We start from the raw sequence: 19,158 nt of genomic DNA, 5'->3' as shown, positions 1-19,158 counted from the left end.
TTGTACTCTTCTTTCAGTGCGTTAGCCTTAGACGAATTTGCGGCGAATTCAAGCCACTGTTTTCTACTACCTTTATGTATGCCGAGCTCAAGATGGTCTCCCTTTGAGAAAGGTTTTGGGAATGGCAATTGAGATCAATGGCATTAATTCAATTGGATTCTTATGGGCATGAGGACTTCCTTCTTTGTGGGATTTTTAAGGCCATTTCGAATGGGAAATCGGGATTGAACTCGTGCCAATGGAAAATTGAGCATTCATTCCGGTCCCCATCTCGCCAAAAAATCAACAACCCAGGATCAAAGCTTGAAAATTCAACAAGTCTCGATCGACTCAAGGTCGACTTTCTCACTCTGCGTCTGGCCCTACAAATGCCAGGAATGAGACTTAACAGTCAAAGACCCATCGACCTTCAAGTCCATATTTTCTGTTCGACAGAACCCTCCTCCCCCCCAAGAAGAATATTGCTTCGAGGAGATTTGGCCGGTTAGCGTTGGACCACTCTCCTCTCACTACATCTTGGCCGGATTTTTTTTATTGTGTGCATGTGTGTGTGTGTAGAGTGGACCAGTCGAGGAGTGCGTATGTGGCTGTCGATGGTGGTTGGTAGTGGTTCCTGGCCTTCCAATAGAGGCACAAAGTGATAAATTTCAGTTACGTTAGTCTGCGCCTGACAGTAATATTTGAGTTTGTACACTGCTCCTTCCTTCCTTTCGGCCTTGCTCTCTGTCTGCCTTTGCTCTTTCTCTCTTTCTCTCTTTCTCTCTCTCTCTTGCTCTCCTCCTATGGATCGTTCCCTCTTTCTCTCGGAACACCCAAAACGTGATCTCAGTGAATTTGGACTACACAATCGCCCATTCATCTCTTAATAACTGGGCAGGCTTCGTCGTGAATACCCTTAGCCAAAGAGTAAGATGGACGTCAAACAGGAAAACTCCTTGAACAGGGTACAAATATGCCTAGACATCCAAAACATTTCCTTGCATGTGATGCGTTGGTTCCTCAAGTTAGCCTTTGCGTTTGCTGGTGGACAGTATGTAACTTGGTAGAATGTTACGAAAGTGAATACTCGATTCGCCCACATTTTGGCAGCTTTTAAGTCCACTAAGTACCAAGAAGGGTTCCAACCAAACGTGACGTCTACGTTCCACTTCATTATGCTCGAAATTCCTTTGATCTTGCTGACAAGTAAGTAGGGGCAAATTGAAAGTCTCAGCCTGACTTAAGCGTGCATTTGTACAACCTTTGTCCCTTTTCTCGTAGAGAGGTTCTCATTAGGTTCAATTGATTGTCATTGAATAGCTTTGGAATTGGCTACTCTTTATAGTTCCACCTGGTTTCTGCTTGTTTGAATTGTTGATTGAATGCCACAAATTTGTAATTGACTCTCTTTGACCGTGGTGGGATGAATAAATCATAGCGTGGTTGGTTGTTTTGGGCGGACATGACGTCGTTGTACCCATTGTAAATCTTGGCAACCGAGCTCTGAACCAAGTTTTGAAGGGGGCCCAAACTAACAGGCTTCTTTGTAATTGAAAATGTTTCCAGAAACAAGCATTTTGGGTTGTGAAGACGAAAAGTTTACGTTCTCAAGAGCCTTCTCATTGAACATAGCTTAATTGGGTGGGTCTTTATCCGGCCTTATCTTAGCTCGAGTGCCAGCACGCACTGAAGGTCTTTGATTGAAACTTGAAATTGCCTCCGTTAACCACCATATCTTCACTCCGATATGGTGGCTTTCATTTGTTTTTACGCCTGCTTTCGCGAGCGAATTTTCATTCCAGAGTCTTCGAAAGGAAACTTTTTTTTTTAACTTTTCACGTTTCGAGGCAAAAAAAACCAAATTAGCCAACGAACAAGCGGACCGGGAGAGGGACCGAAAGAGACTGTCCCAAGGCCGGGATCGAGATTTGGGGCGATTAATCCTATCAGTGGGGGAATTGGAGGGCAAAAAGTCCCTCCTGAATGTTTAGGAAAGTTTTCCTACTCGATCCGAGACTTCCAAGCCAATGCCGAAAGGATCTGAAACTGTCGAAAAATCATAAAATCACAAAAAGGGGACGCGAAAACAAATAAAATGAGCCTCATTTGGGCAGGAAGTACAGGGACCAACTTTCCTTAACATTACAGTCAAGCGCCTTTAGCCGTTTGACAGATATACGGTATGTACGTAAATGAAACTTTGATGAGCGGAAAGTTGTGCGGGAATGCACTTGGGTGCGGTGGGAAGTCACCCTAAACGAAATGAAAAAAAGCAAGAATTATTCTTCGCCTGACCACAGACCAGAACCGACCATTCAAATCACAGTTGTTTACAATAATAGTTTGGAACGATTGCAAACCGGTTAGCTATCCAAAGGGTACTAGAACGAAACATCTACTATCAGAGACGTATTGATTGACCCGGCTTAGGTATCCTTCATGTTCATTCAGTTGATTACAATCACGATTACCTAGAAGCCGAGGCAGTTTTGGGGAATCAGAACTCTTCAAAGTTCGCGTGAAGTTCGCGGCATGACTAACTAAACTAACATGGGCAACCTTCCTCCGAGAGTTTTGCCAATACGCTGCAACCCGACTATTTCTCCCTGAAAAGACCTCCACAGCCCAAGAAACAGGGATGGAGGATTGGAGGATGGAGCTCTGGAAAAAAAGGCAACTTCACGGAAGGCGAAGTACGACATGAAATTACATAAATTTGCATGTGCCGTGCTGTTTCTTTTTTCTCCCTCTTCGACTTCTTCCTATCATGTCGGCGAACTCAGTTCAGACTGGTGGGTATAAGAACGAATGCTCAGGATTGAGAAGATGCCAAGAGCTCGCTAGCTGGTTCTACTTGTTTGGAAAGAGGAATTGCCTTGCATTATAAATCTTTCCGGACAATGCATTCGAGTCGCAGAATCCGAACATACCACGGGAAACAGTTGCAACGCAATATTGAGTTTCCACCCACCACCGACGAAATGTTAATTCTGGAACAATAACGATGGGACTATCATCTCCCTCCATCCCACCACCCATCCCTAATCCCAATTTTGACAAGCGTTAGTTTTAAAGAGGGATGATGCCTTCAAGCGGATCGGAATGAACATTCTTCAACAATGTATTGGATCTCGGCGGCCTCCCAGAGCTCAATGTAATCCCCAACTTTCACCGTTTTAAACTTCATCCTGACAGATATATTGGAGAACCAACTCACCTTCTCGGTAGATGACCTTAGCGAGGAGAAGTATTAGTAAACTTCCCCGTCTAAGCTTTATTATGGCCAACGGAATGTGCTCGCTGTACTTTAAGTTGCTTGATTGCTCTTTAACAATGGCTCCCGGGAATGAGTATGTGTGTGTGTATGTGTGTGTGTGTGTGTGTGTGTGTGAGTGAGCACAGATGCTACTTACAGAATAAGAAGGTATGAGAGAGACAGGATGGATGGAGCAACGAACGGACAAACGGTCGGTTTGATGCTTCATACCACTTAACAAATGTCCAAGCGAATGATAAAGAGATTGAACATGTAGCATGATCCTACTCAATCACAAGCAATGTTCAAGGCTCGACATCGATTCAATTGCCAATGCAATCTGGCATCTCGTGGGTTTGACTCATTCAAGCATATTTATGTACAAAGAGCCAATTGAACCTTGATGAAAAAGATCCTTCCCTGTGTACCAACATACAAACGAGAAAAAGTCATTTTCGAAGTTTGGTTATTGACCCAAGAAGACTTGGGGTGTGATTAGGTTTTCGTCCTCAAAACCGGGAAACCGGAAATTCCAAAGTTAAGTTTGTCCCTCTCCGTTCTGCACAATCAGAAACAATTATTGAAGTGTTCCACTCGCAAAGTTGGCACGAAAGGGGATGGTCCTTTCACACTTCCTGGTTCCCTAATACAGTATTTGGAACTACGAAAGGGTCTCTGGTATGGTTCATTTCATGGTTTGGCCTGAATCGGGGCTTCTGCTTTGCCTTGCCCTTATCTTTGGCAATTCTCGTTGTTAGGGCGTTCCCACGTCTAAAAAACCTTCGTTTGAAAAAACGTGCCTTGTACGTCCTATTGATAAAAACAGCGTAAAGACTGTATACATGATTTTGTCATTCATCACGGAGATATCGAGTGGTAAACATGTCTGTCTTTGGTATTTGAGGAAGAAGATTGAAAGTCACCTTGGGGAAAGCCGATTCGCCCAAAAGTAAACATACTGGAAATGGAGCTCACTCAACTCTTTACCGAATATGTCACACTTTTTTAAGGGACTGAAGTCTTTGGCATATCAAGAAGCCGCTTTTGGAATGTTTATGAAAATGGAACAGGGTTGACGATTCCTTGATAATAAACAGCGTTAATTCAGAACTTGAAAATTGGTGGGCTTTGTTATTCATTTGTAAACGATTCTTTTAAGCGTAAAGGCCCAATATTCAAAGAGAAGGAAGACTCTTTTAGTGACGGCTTATTAACTTCACGGGTGCTTATTATCGGGGCTCTCTTCAAGGACACCTTATAGAAAAGACAAATGAGAACAAAGAGTTTAAAGTAATCGCATTTGCCTGTTTTGTCTTCAAGGACAAAAAACGTCATTATTTACGCAGGACTGAATTGTTCGACCACCCAGGAGAGTTGGAGACAAAGACAATGAATGCTTTAAAAAAAACGAACATAATTGGATACCTTGCCTGTTTTCATGTAAGAGCTTGTCAGTGATTGCCTGAAAATGACGCCCCCCTTGTGTCAACATGGAAACCAGACCCTCTAATATGTGAATTAATTACGGAGCAACGACACTTTCAGCCTTCGTCTTCGCTGGCCTTGATCCTCCTCTCATTCTCTCTACTCTGGGCACTCTCTCCCCGTGTTGGTCCCTCGTTTGGTACGTGTGTGTAGCACCTTTTACGTGCATTGGTCGGCCTCTGCCGGACCTCCAGAGAGAGGAGTTATATGTTGGAACGTAATTTGCCTCCCTTGCCTCGTCATGGGTCAAAGGACAGACGTGATTGCTCCCCAAAATAGTCTTGGCTGGCCAGAGCATCAAGACCTTAGGACTCAAGTACACTCAGCCAATGGCACCGCCCCGAAGAAGTCACATTAGAACATGAACAGGAAAATGACCGTTAATGAGGCTTCCCTCTGTCTCACTCACTCACTCTCTGTCTCTCTCTCTCTTTGCCAGCCCTTCACTTCAGGTCCCCGTAATCTGGGTGACAGTCATTAATGGCACTTTTTGTAATTACATTTCTCTTGTGTTATTGGGCATTATGCATCTTTCGCTCCGAGAATCTAAGTAGCATTGTAATCAGAGTAAACTGGGTCCCTTCTTCGTCTCCTCCATCTTCTATCTCTGCTTGGCGAGTCTCCTGTGGAGCAATCAGACTGTTCCACAGTTCCTCATCGGAACCATTCCACTGAGGGAAATCCGAGAAAGCCAACCTCTGTCCTTAGACACTCGTTACAAGCAGACACGAACAGTTAGGTACACTCGTTGTGGTATCAATCATTGAGCATGATTTCGTGGCCTTCAAACAATGTTGTTTCCTCTTGTTCCGTATATTTTCCAAGTGCAACCAGAAGCAACAGACTATTTGTATTCTCCACCACATGGGCCAATCAAAATGGAGGCAACCTATGAATGGGAAGCAGGAAGTACGGAAAGAGAGAGGGGGGGGGGCAAACATTATTCATCAGATAAATCAGCTTCTGGCTACTCAACTCTGATTTGTATACCCCAATTACTTGACCCAGATTTGAAGTTATCAGGGATTGATCTTTCCGAACAAGCTCGGGTGCGTAAGCTTGTCTATCGGATGGATGTGTCAGTTTTCCGAGTAGCAAGAGAAACTTCCTCTTCTTGAGGCTAGCTACTTTTTTTGGGCTTGATGAGAAATGAGAATGTTCCCCAAACCTTGGCTTTATTGTGCGTGAGTGAAAGAGGTCCAAAACTGCCGTGGATACTTTAAAAGCAACACAAAACTGCACACCCACATGTATGGCATCTTGTAGGCCTTGGCCAGCAACGGATATCTCCGAAATCAAAAGTGCACCACGTGTCATCAGTGATGCCATGACTATGAGGGGAGATAACTCAAAGCCCAAGCTTCTCGGTCCAAGTTCTCCGAAATGATCTTGAGTGTTGCATCTGTTGTTGGAACCCTTTAAGTGCGCTCGGCACACTCCAAATAAAGATGGCGAGCTGCCTACCCTGTCACCATGCTTGGAAACCAAGGATCTGGAGGAGGGAAGAGGGAAGCATGATTCGATGTGTCGGGCTTCAAAATGGGATCCCTGTTGGATGGATGTTGCTGATTGTGTACTGCCAAGGTTGTCTCTTGTGTACTGAACGCATCAACGTCCTCCGCATGAGTAGAAAAAACCTCGGCCTTTTGTTGCACAAACCCTGACCATTTTGCAAATTCTCCATCCACGAGGCTCTCTTGAGGCCCAGTGAGAAGACCGAAGCCCGTTTTGCTGCTGGAATATGGACGCTGCTAAGTGTGGGGTGTGTATCCGTCAGAGCCACATGATTTACACTCCTTCGAGCGTTTATTTCTGACATTTTCTTTTGGCCACCTTGGACGCAGACACTTTGGATCTTTTATGCAAATTAAGGGTAACTCATTTTTTTGGGACGCTGCTTGGAAGGAAGAAGGGTCGAAAATGCGAATATTCATCGGCCCCATGAGAGGACACTGGAATTAGTTCAGGGAATATTAATTTCAGCCTCCCTGCCTCACATCAACAGCCTAACAAAAGCTTAGCTTTATCTTCCTGATGACAAGTTTTCCGAGATGAGACCTCCTTCAAGTTACTTCAGGGGGCAAATGGTGTCGGCAACTCACGGAAGCGTCATTGATCTCAAAAGAAACCCCGCTTAAATGTTCAAAGGTGAATAGCAACATCTGTCATCATCGTCTACATTGGAAGATTCACTCCCAAATCAAGGATGTCATTAAACAACTTAGTGGAACTGTTAGAGTGAGAATGACGTCAGTCGACGTTGTGACGTCACATCTTTGAAGGCTAAGTAAATCTGGGTTCAGGAGGAACGAAGCTTTGATAAAGATTGAAAGAGGAGGAAGATGAGAGATGAAAAAGAATAAGTGGAAGAAAAAAAGTTGTTAGCTAAACAAATCAAGTTCACTTTGGTACCGGTTAATTGGCTCATAAATTGGGCGGTTGAAATAATTATATTCAAGAAAATCTATTGGAAAGTTTTAGGCATTTTTGAACAAAGGTAGATATTTTTACATCCTTAATGCATTTTGTTATCTTTATTATGTTTTATCATACTTTGGTCACCCTGGTATGCACTGTCGTCCAGACAACAAGAAAAGTAAGTGTCAATAGTTTTGCCCAAGAAACCCGCTCTCAAGGCTTGAAATCCAAAGTCAAATAGAGCCCGTTCTAGCTGATACAGACCCTGCCACTGTAACAACTCCCAAGGTGTGTTCTGTGGTCTCAGTTAGAACTCTACTTAGAGCAACAACACTCCAAACAAACCAGTTGTGACTATGTGCTAAAATCCTTGTTGAAGAAATTCAAAGATGCAATCCAGCCCCTAACTTAATACCTCAAGATCGAAAGCGCACCATAGAGCTCAATTACATATTAGTCCTACGTTTTTGCCTTTTCCTTCTGTCATTCCCCTGACGATCCTGCCGGCTCATAGGGTATCTTATTCATTACCTGGTATCCTTATTCCTACACTTCTTTATCGCCTTTCTTTTTCCTTGTGTTGGAATGGATCTACGTACATACATACAATACAATATTTCAAAACTCCTCAGCAGGGGATCAGCCCGATCCAGTTATCTTGCATTATTTAGTTTCAAATAAAACAGGCCTATGATCAATCAATTCACTAGTTCCCTGAATGTGAAATCTTAGTGCCAGGATCGCTTCACTAAGTGTGCCCCAAATCAATTTCTATCAGTGCCATCACGGACAGAGTGCGGGCTTCAGAGACCGAAAAATGTCGAGAGCTCCAGGCTCAGTTGATGTTTAAATCTCCTTCAGCCAATTCAAAGCACAGGTCATGCAATGTGTAGTTCAAAACCAGTCTTTTCAGAGCTTTACAGACGATCACTTAGTAGAAGTTATGTGTGCCTTGCACATGGCGCACTCACTCCAAGCCATACATCACTAATATCTCCAGGCATCGGTAACAAACACCCCAGAAATAGGCTACAATTGCGCTTTTTTTTTTTCTTTTTATTTAAACATTTGTGACTTTTCCGATCAAATGTCATTGGAGTATTTGGCTTTATTTGATGCAATATTTTTACCCACCCTCCTTACAAACATTGAGCCATGAATCAAGGACAAGCTTGGTCGAAGCACGGGTTGGACTGACATTGCCTCCACGTCCGTTGGTGCAAGCGAGTCCTTACCAAAGAACACTTGAACGACGTTGAAGCTTCGGGAATATTGATGGCTTGAAAAGGGCTCTTACAGCCTTGTAAAATATGCACATAATGATCCAGTGCCGCTCCATTTGGAAATGATGAACAATGTATGATCAACAGACATGACAAGCAAGTCCCTCATCGGCATCAGAATATTAGTGGCTGGCGTCAGAAGTCGGAGAGGGAGAAGATGGCTCCAAAGTCCTCGATGGTTGATTCCTCAGAGTGGTCGATCGCCCTTCTAGTAGAACGTAGATGATGAGCTGTCGTCAAAGAGTCGGTTCGTCAGAGACGGGTGCCTGCTTTGTCGGTATGCCAGCACATAAAGGCTCTTAATTGATTCATATCTACACTGATAATGGTGGATTGATAATGAGTGGCAGAAAGCCGCACCACAAAGAAAGCCAACTGACAATGATCGCTCGATACAACATTCTGCATTAACCCTGCCATTGCAAACCAACCCGAGAACAACTGACGGTGTGTGTGTGTGCATGCACACCAAACTCGACCCATTCGACTGTAGTGCTGGAACACATTAGTGCTTGACAAAGTGTAACCAGATTCTCCAAATACGAACATGGAATGGAGCCCGACGAGTGTGCTCCTTACATTCCTCGAGCGAGTTGGTCGGGCACATACCAAACGATCGAGCGAGTAAATTTCCCAAGCTCATTAACAATTTACCGTTCCAGACTATGGCTATGGTGTGTGTGTGTTCGACACTCACTTTGTTGGTAAATCTTGGGGACGAGTACCCTAATTATGATCAACCCGCTAGCTCTTAATGAGCAATTGTCGAGCTCAGGGGAATAATAAGCGGTTAAGACGGCTGATTTGGAAGCGCATGCGTTCGTGAGTCTAATGATAAAGCTCAGGCATGCTTGATCGTGGCATTAAAGCGGCCAATTAAATCTCTATTCCTACATGGACTGTTCCTCCTCGTCTGTGGATGGAGTCGTTCGTCCTTGGATCGTTTTTCTTTCTCTTTTCTCGGGACTCAAAAAAGAGAAACTTGTTCGGGAAATGGGGAAAGTGCGTCTTTGCTTGGGTCTCGGGTGATCAATTGAAAATCATCCCAAGACTGATTCGCCTGGGTGAGAAATGAGAAGTACGCGGACTACTCGTATCCGCCATGTTTTTAGAGAACTGCCAATACGAAGACTGCGATGGCCAGCCTGGCTTGAGATGATGGCGAGTAGTAATCAAAACCAGCAGGGGGCAGATAATTCAATTCAGTCTGATGCTCTCGTCCATATGGTGTATAAGAGATTTGGCCTTGATCAGGGATGCTTGTTTATGCTGAAAAACGTAATCAAACACGTTATTGCCGACTCTCCATTTGTACATACACAGTTGAAGGGGAGAGCAAGAGCGGAAGAGAGAGAGAGAGAGCGATAAAGAACCTGGGGACTACCCTTGAAGGAGCTGGCGAGTCTCGAAAAACTTGGGAATTGGACATGGCAACCCTGATGGGACGGATTCGGGAAGAAGAAGTGAAGAAGAAACACGAGGAGGCAAAGGAGGGGAAAGTGAAAAATCGAGGTGGAATGAAAGCGTGCTCTGAGACTTGTTTACTCTACTCAAGGCATAATAAGTTTCGCCTTCAAACTGATTTCCACCTCGTTTCTCACGTACCTCCGCAATTTGGAACGAGCCATGTTGGACCCTTGGCAGCTCCCAAAAAAAGCAGACGGATTCGTTTCAGTCGAGCAGCAGCCCTCGTCACCTGCAAAATTAGATTGCGAATCAGACTGCGCCTTTTGTTTTATTCCAAAGTATCTATTTTTATCCAGTTATACCACTGCCTCACTCCGGCGGAATTGTGCGAGACCCGACCATAAAACGGCCTTTTTATGCCTCCCCGACGCCCCTTTTGCGGGGAAATAGTCATGAAGAAGAAACAAAAGACGGCATTAAAGATCCACTACTACAATCGATTCATTCATTCAGGCCGACAGGCAGAGAGGCAGCCAATAGGACGGAATATTCAGAGTTCCATGTCAAAGCCCATCAAGAAGTATCCATGAGGGTGATAAAAGAAGGAATTCCGCCATTTCCTCTCGCCCTGAAGGCTGAAGGCTGGAGGCTTGCAGTTTCTAGTTGTAGTTTCCGGCTTTTTTTCCCTCAACCAACTCTTTGCAGTAGAAATCACTCCTTCCTTCTCCCCCTAACCAACCAATAAAAGTCTTTTGGCAACATCACAAAAACTGTACTAAAAGAGGAAAAAGGAGAAGGAGGGAGCTCTATTGTTGAGCTCATTGTTCAACTGAAATTTATCTTCCATGGTAGTTTCAAACCATGGTTCCCAAGGCAGCTAGCTCGATTTGCCATCCAGCATGATCCTCAATTTGAATACCACATATGCAATGTACTCCCAGCATCAATATCCCGCCTCCAGAATAGGAAACTTTCCCGCCTCCAAATCAAGTTTCCTTGAGAATGTAAGCAGTACTATTGGACTGTTTGATAGCATTGTAAACTATCCACGCAAACATCACTTCATTTCCGGTCCCTACATTGAACCCATTGCAATGTTTTGGCCAATTTGGCCATACTTTTTGACCTCCTTTTCGTTTTTCCACTCTTAAGATATATTGAGCGGTAGCCGCACCTTTAGGAGCTAGGATTATTTAAAAGTAAATATAAAATTTAACGTTATTGTAGAAGGCCCTTTGGCTTCCATCTCCTGGTGTGAGTATTTAACGGTTTGTGCTTTGTCTAAGTGCCGTTTGGAGAACCAAAATGCAACATAAATGTACATTGAAGGTACGAAAGTCTCAGCTCACTTCGTACGATTGGAGACATACTTTATCAACTTGAGTGACACAAGGGACGGTAGGAGGGGGTGGGACGAGTTCGTCACTTCCGCATCATGCTTGTCCATTATTTATTCAGTTGGCCAGTTTTGACCATGTTCCTCTTCCATTTTAATGGCCAAGCGGGCCAAGCGAGCCCAGCCACTCGTCGAGCATTCGCAGGTAGAGCTTCACGTCCATCTTGCTTTTATGTTCTTAGCTCTCATCGTGTTAGACAATAAGACATTCATAAATAATTCACGGGGCTCAACTTCCCAAATCCAGACTCACTTCTGCCATGGTATTTGAGACCTTGAGTAGAGACAAGCATTTATGTGTGAACATACAAACTGACGAGGTTATGTTGCTTGTTGTGGCGCAATATTGTTTTTTGAAATCCAATCACCCAATATTCCCAGCACTTTTTTCGATGAGAATGGAACATTATCTCACCAGTGGTAGGCACCGTAAAGAGAATTGCTAACTTCTTTAATCGTCGATATGGTACTATATAAAAAAGATAACGGAAGCTGATTGCTAATTGGGAATGCTCGAATTGCCAGAAACAATTAAATTGCTTTCGGTCAAGTTACGGAAATTTGACGAGATGACTATTGAAATTATCTTGAACAACAGATAGCGTGCCAGAAAATATTGAAATAATGTATCATTTTGTTCTAAATTTGAAAAATTCATGTAAGATGCATGTTTTAAGTTCCTCCTGGAAGAGGGAAATCAACGACTAGCGAATTATGGGCTTTGAAAGCTAACGTTGCAACGGACCATAAATGTAACACAATTCATCTAGTCCATTAATTATCTTGACACCGTTTACGGAAGATTGATGTGGGTTCAATTAAAAATGTTTTTGCATCATTTGTGCAGCTCTGACTTTGGGTTACAAGGTGTACATATTTTTTATAAGGACATCCGAAGTTGAGAACCAGCCACCTTGGTCCATGTCCATTTTTGGAACGTAAAGCAGGAAATATATAACAATACATGCAAGCTCATGTATCTCCTAGAGCCAAGGGAATTATTTTTAATATCATAGGACTGGCAACATGTGGTAACGCAGTAATGTGCGATTTCAGCTTTCCCACTTTATCCTTCATCCACCCTTGTTTTCGAGCTCACTGTGAAATCAGAAAACGTATTCAAACCATCGAATTTCTACAAGTCAAAGGCTTTATCATCCTACTTGGAAGTACATTTAAAGGCTTTCCAACCATGAAATTTGCCTGAGACGTGATGGTCATGCTGAGACTCCAATGAACCAGCATCTTTTTGACAGTGCACAATATCCAAGATATTGGATGACTAAACCTAAACGCCTCCTTCTTCTTTCTCCCGGCTTTTCCTCCTCGGTTCCATGGCTGGATCCATATTGTTTACCATTTTATTGGTAAGGTGTGAATCTGCGCGGCTCACATCTTACTAACATATACGGTAAATACTAGAAGTGTTCCATCAGAACTCCAATATATAAATTTGGCACCCACGTGGAAAGCAGGGGAGAGGGTGTACCAGGTGTGCCAGGGCCTATTTTTATCTCTTATTTCTTGAAAGCTGGCGAAAATTAAAGTGGAAACTTGCCACACAACCAACGCGTCAGGGTTTGCTTTGAGTGCAGAATGCGCATCCTTCTATCTCAAAGAATGGATCACTTTTTTCTGACACGAGTCAGTGTCCCAACGGCCCTCAAGACGCCACTCAAATTTCAATCTCATGTAATATTCAGCTTAGTTTCCCTTTAAAGATGACAAGACAACAGAAGGATGCCATGTATCGCTTAATATTTCATGAGTGACAATGCCGCCTGAAGACAGTGGCAAGATTTCAAATTTCAATATCCCAAATGGGTCCTTATGACACGTACGCCGGGGGAGCCTTGCGAAATGGAAATGGATAGGGGCCTGCGCTCAAATAAGGTGGACGATAAACATGGCATATTTACATTACCTTCGAAATTATGGTCAAGTTTAAAAGTTGACTTTTTATTGGACTGAATGAAGGCTGGTGCAAATTCCCAGAGGATTTTGACTAGGTTGCGTGATTCTTACAAAGAGCCAGAGTTCAGTGCGCAAGTCAGTAACTTGGACTCACGGAACTGTTTCGCATTTTGCTCTTTCAAAATTCAACTGCAAGAGCAATGCGAGTATTTCAAGTTTCCTCCTCCAAGTTGGTCCTTGTTTGGCGATGTTCACCTCAAAATGAATCATTGAGTGGGCGAGAGATAGTCCGAAAATGAAGATCTTGGCACTCACCTTGCATTTCATCATCCACGAGTGGTCTCTCAGAGATAAGGCCATCACTTGGAATGGAGCCACGTCGCTGGGCATTTTCAGAAGTGGCTTTCAAATTTCCTGCAGGGATTCTGGCACCCAATATTTTCCTGCTTCCTCCCACCACTCACAGTTCAGTCCGCCAAAACTAATTATACCTAAATAAAACCATCTGTCACTGTCATTTTCAAGCTCTCAACTGACTTTTTGGCTCCCTTGAGAGATGTCGTTGCCACCTCAAATACAAAGAGGGGGAATACCATTTCCTCTCCATCCCATCATCGGTCCTGCGTCCCATTTCGATCTTTGTGATTTTTCATAATTTCAAACAAGTAACGTGCACCCTACATTAGAAACTTGGCCAATAGTTTCGGATTTCTTAGGTTTAGCCTCCAAATCAGGATATAAAACCATCACTAACAATAACAATCCCCGCTCTTGTAGCCATTTCTTGGAATGTTTTGGCCCTGGAACAGATGCTCCATCATCGTAAGTGGTTCGTTCCCTTGACTGGAACAATGCGTGTGTTTGTTTTCGGCAATGGGAATTTGGAATTTCCACAGGATGGTTTTGTGCGTGAATTGAATTGCTTGGTTTTTCCGCTTCAAATTCTGGTCCAGTCAAAAGTTAAATCTGATTAGCATACGGTCTTTCCCAGTTCCCACATGTCAGATTCGGCCAACTCCACAGATGGGGAAGGCTCCATCCTTATCCAGCAATGTTATGGATTTGGTCCGTTCGAGTGTACTAAAAAATAAAAGGCCTCGTCCAAGGGCTCCGTTGTCGGATGTATGGCGGCGAACTAATATACTGTAGTACGCTTTGAAAGCGGCAGTCAACCCAAAGTTAGATTGCTTTTGTTTCTTCGCCTGGCAGCCAAACCTCGAGACGAGATGCCAGCCAAACTGGATGAATTATTACCTGTGCTTGTGACGTTCCACGTCCATCCCCATTGAATGGTGGCTGGCGGTAATGGTTCCCCATGGATGGATTGGTTCACATGACATCAATGACAAAAGAAGCGTTGAGGCTTCGACGTGAGGCTCGCGTTACTTTCCATTTGCACTTTGGACGGCCATGAAAGGTGGCTTGATAGCATGAGGGATGGATCCCATGATGTGTAGCCCAAATAGGGTGGAGGCCACTGTACCTTCAATGTAGTAGACCGATGTGGATGGGAATTCTTGGATCTGTGTGGCCTTTTGTCCGCTCGCCGCTCAGCTCAGTGAGTCTCTTGAGGTTACAAACGGGTGCCAGATCTTTGGGGGTGCCAGGTGAATTTCCCCAAGGATAGCTTAGTTTTCCAACTTTGAGGTCAAAACAAATTATCGCCCTATTTGTTCTCGTGTTCCATCAACCAGATATCATCGTCCAAGCGACATTAAGCATTGCACGCAAGAAACGATGCATTCAGCAATCTTCCGTGAGGGCAGGGGAAAAAACAAGATAATTTAGAGGTTCTCATGGTGATAAATACAAAAGGGCTTCCCTCTGAAAGTACTATATATTAGGCAAGTTTAGCTCATGGAGAGGCTTCTTTGTTGAGCTGGGCAAGTCATTAAGACCGTTTTCCTTCTACGAGAAGGAAATAAAACGGAAGCCAAGTAAGATACATCGATTACAATACAATTTTGTGACGTGAACATCAAATTACTTGAACACTCTTTTGTCTTGTTTCGCACAATCACTGTGGAATTAAAAAAGGTCAATATTTGAAATAGCGTACATTTTTTCAAATGGTGACCAACTTTATTAGTCCAGTTCGTATAAAAAATTATCAGTTTACCTACTTTATCATAAAACGAAGTTGTTCGTACGAGCTATTTCAAACATAAACTTAGATGGCAAAAAAATGAATTGCTTACCTTTAAAAGAATTTGGTGTCTGATGGAATGTTAACAAAGGAAATACATATCCTCAGTTCTTGGCAAAAAGAGATAAATGTACTTGATCTCATACAAGGCTCATTCTATTTTCAGGTAAGGTCGTTTTTGGGACAATGGCGCTGCCAGTCGATAATTTACGTATACTCCAAAAGGCTCCGTGTACTTCAACTGTGGAAACATTTTCGGACATAAGAAATTTAGCAATGGCACCCTATAAATGATGGCGATCGTCGAAGTGGCGGTGGAGCCAAAGGCGGTACTTTTGGTAGTTGTTGTGATGGTGTTTTTCTTCCACTGAATGAGAAGCTTTCTATCGTGGAAGAAGGACGACAGCCTTGATGGTCCCAAAGGAACCATTGGCGAGGTTGGAGGTTGGAACTTGGAACCTCGACTTTTTCCCGTCTGTCACATCTCGACCCAGGAAGAGAGAGGATCCATTTTAAGACATCCATCTGACCTATTGACACCAAAAAGCTTGGCATGGTCAAAGGAACGACCGAGGGATCTTAAATGGCAAGCCGTTACCTTAATGGCAGCTGACTCGGGCTCATCTCTGGCTCCCTGAATGGATGCAAGACCGGTTCAAACACATCCAGAAACTTGAGATGTTTTTCACACACGTATTGTTCAAACCATTCCTTTGTCGTGAACTGAAGAACGTAGGGTAGGGAGTTCAGAAAAAAAAGCTGGTGACTAACCCCCCCCCCGTGGATCACGAGAAGAAAGGAAGAAAGGTCATCTCTATGCCCATGTTGGCAAACATCTAAGCCACGAGTTAAATGAAATGGAGTGTAGTTTTATTGGTGACAGTCCATTTTTCGAGATGGCTCCAGTCATGATGAGTCCACTCTCCACTATCGGAGAGCTCAATCCACTTTCTTTCTTGACGAGAAAGACAAGAAGGGAATATTTTTCACGGTCAAGCAGCTTTCGTCTCTGAGTAGTTTAACCTTTATATACATGAGCACAGTACAAGCACTGCACTATACGAAAAGGGCTTTTGAAGGCTTAAATGCCAAGAGTAAGTGCTCACTGAGCAAGGATTACTCCCAAAGAGGTTTCTTCCAATCCAGTGTGACTGTCTCTTTTGTCTCTTACGACCTCTATTGCACTGCTCTCTCTATGGCTCTGCACTTGTTCGAGTCCCCTTTGCTTGCCTGTGTCTCTCAGGCTTGGAGTCTTGCTTAACCTTTATAAGGAGGGCCATTTAACATTCCTGCATAATGGGGCATGGTTTCCTCGTTGAAAGGATCCCTCCAGATCCAAAAGTATTGGCGCCCCCTCCCAGAGTAAGGAACATACATACACACCCACCCACCCACTCACTGGGAAAGAGGATGAGGGAGAGAACTGGCCTTCATCTTCTGTAGATCGCAAATGGAGCAAGGATGAGATGTAAACCTGTGCCAAGAGAAGAACCGGTCATTTTGGAACCAAGCTCCTTACACACGGACACGCTGCCAGTCCCGTTGGAACTCTCCTTGAAGGAGCTCCAGCATTCTGGACTCACCAACAAAGTGAGATCAAGATCCGCGTCATTCCCGTCTATTTTGGGATTCTCAGAGTTGCCTTCGAAATGTTCGCTCTTTGTTCTTAGCCGATCGGGTTTATGAGAATCTGTACAATACTTCAACGCTTGGAATTGTGGAAATGCCATTTTGCATCGAAGTAGTACTTCAGGTCATTCATCCACTTGATGAAAGGCTCTCTTGAGAGCTGATTTGCAGACTACCTGCTATTATCACAACCCAGATCTCATGCAAATTGGAAGCTCGGAGAGTGGGTAAAAACCAGGATGAGACACTCTACATAGACAAGCGGGGAGAGGGGAGGGTCGTGATCCTTCCAGGTTCGTGGTACTAGTGCCAACTCGAGTGTCTCCGAGAACTCAATGATGAAAACCTCATTTAGATCAAATGTGATTTTCAAACAAAAGAACCTCCTTATCTATCTTGCTTGGATGCCAGTGGTCCGTCCATCTTTCGCTTTCCGTGCGTCTCTCTCCCCTCATTGGAGTGCAAGCTCAACTTCTCAGGGTTCCCTTTGGGCTTGTATTCCCCTTTCAAGAACAAGCATCTCCGACAGAGTTCATTTCCTACCCGTGGCTCGGGTCAAATCTACGCATTGATGTCTGTTCCCTTCAATTAGAGATTGTAGTCGGAGTCCGATGTGATATCCAATCTCAATGGCAGCCCTGTTGCCACACTTTGTGGGTCCGGGGTCCTTGAAGGTCGTTCTGGCAGCCAACAAAGGCTGGAGCCAGCTTAGCTCCCCCGTGTGGATGTGGGTGTGCGTAAGTGCGTGGACGCCCCCCATTTCTGGTGCCCTTAGCTCAGTAAAGAGAGGATTTAAAGGCGGTCCCCCCTCGATTTGATTTATGTGATAAGACGGATGATCAGAATGTCAGCTCGAGGAAGGACGCTCCATTCTATCCAAATATGACAAGGACTCCCCAAACGATCCCCATTGTAATAAAATACTTGGAACATTGGACGACAAACCGCCGAGCGTTGCAAACAAATTTCCCGACAAACTGTCGAGGTTAATTACTCCATACCAAGCTGAGGGACAGGGTACATAGGAGAGGTGAAGCTTTTCCGCGCCAGAAAAACATCTGGAGGGTAATATTCGCACATTTCAAAGTTCCTCCAAAGAACCCCAGTTGTGCTCCGGATCAAACAGAAAGCTTGCGATTNGGAGAAGCTTTTCCGCGCCAGAAAACATCTGGAGGGTAATATTCGCACATTTCAAAGTTCCTCCAAAGAACCCCAGTTGTGCTCCGGATCAAACAGAAAGCTTGCGATTGGACCGCAGAAGAAGTTCAAGTCAGTGTTCCTTACTATTGCGGGAAATGAAACTTACTGAAGAGTGTTCTTCTTTATTACTACTCGAGGTCAAACTCCCCTCTTCGTTGGCAAAATGAAATGGAAACGCTGGATGGGAGTTTCATGGCTCGCTTTTAGGTTTTCATTTCAGGTTTATGGGGCTGCTAAACACTTTATCTGTCTGAGTACGAACCTGTCGAGAAAGGCTTCACTTCCATCTTTTTCCGACTCCCTTTCTCCCAATTGTGAAGGAGGAGGAGGAGGAGAAGGAGGAGGAGGAGGAGAAGGAGAAAGGAGAATGTCCATCCATGTTGGATGATATGCCCTTGTTTATGGTTGATAGATGACCCAAAAGATGACAGACACAACGAGTGGCAACATTTCGTCGAGTGGTCCAACTACAATTGTAAACATGGGTCCTATCCAGAACCCGCGGGGAATAAGTAGCACTGTGCAGATCTTCTTGTAAACTCTCGGCCATTGGGTTATTCCGCATAGGGTCTGGATTGGGGATCCCCGGCCGTGATTGCTCTGGTGGGTAGGATTTCTCCGTCAAAACTACGAGTATCAGAGATCCATCAAATCATGCATATGTTATAAGGAAGTGGAAACAAGACGGATGGAGCCTTCATCTCTCGCCTGTCTTCACCAGAGGAAATCCCCTTTTTTCTCTCGACCTCCCTCATGGGGCCTTACCTCTTTTCTTTAAAGGCCTCCATTATTATACATGTCAATAAGACGACGATGATGATTATTGTGATCATGCCGATCACGATGACGATGATGATGATGATGAAAAAACTCGTTCCGGGCCAAACTTCTGGATCATTGGGCTTTCATGTCTAACTTTTCCCCCTTCCCCTCCTCCCAAGATNTGAAAGGACCTGGCTTGGCTCATTTCAAGAGAGCCTGCGAACAAGCAAAAAAATATCTTCAATATGGTTCAAGGCCAGAACAGCTGCAGAAGGCGAGGAGA

At 44.1% G+C, this 19,158-nt stretch overlaps 1 protein-coding gene and 1 long non-coding RNA gene across 2 annotated transcripts in view; one reads left to right on the top strand and one right to left on the bottom strand.

The window, feature by feature from the left end:
• LOC131878070 (gamma-aminobutyric acid receptor subunit beta-like) overlaps nucleotides 1-19,158 on the top strand; it is a 36,973-nt gene that overhangs the window by 2,861 nt on the left and 14,954 nt on the right. The window lies entirely within an intron of this gene.
• On the bottom strand, nucleotides 13,176-16,305 carry LOC131877558 (uncharacterized). The gene is made up of 3 exons (XR_009372894.1): nucleotides 15,883-16,305; nucleotides 14,393-15,814; nucleotides 13,176-14,218 (listed from the first exon to the last, which is right to left on the bottom strand). It is a non-coding gene; the product is annotated as an uncharacterized LOC131877558 (long non-coding RNA).

Source organism: Tigriopus californicus, chromosome 3 (genome assembly GCF_007210705.1).
Source record: "Tigriopus californicus strain San Diego chromosome 3, Tcal_SD_v2.1, whole genome shotgun sequence".
In the NCBI taxonomy this organism is placed as follows: domain Eukaryota; kingdom Metazoa; phylum Arthropoda; class Copepoda; order Harpacticoida; family Harpacticidae; genus Tigriopus; species Tigriopus californicus.
Note: the sequence above shows the minus strand (reverse complement) of the source record. Positions and strands in the feature narration are given on the sequence as shown.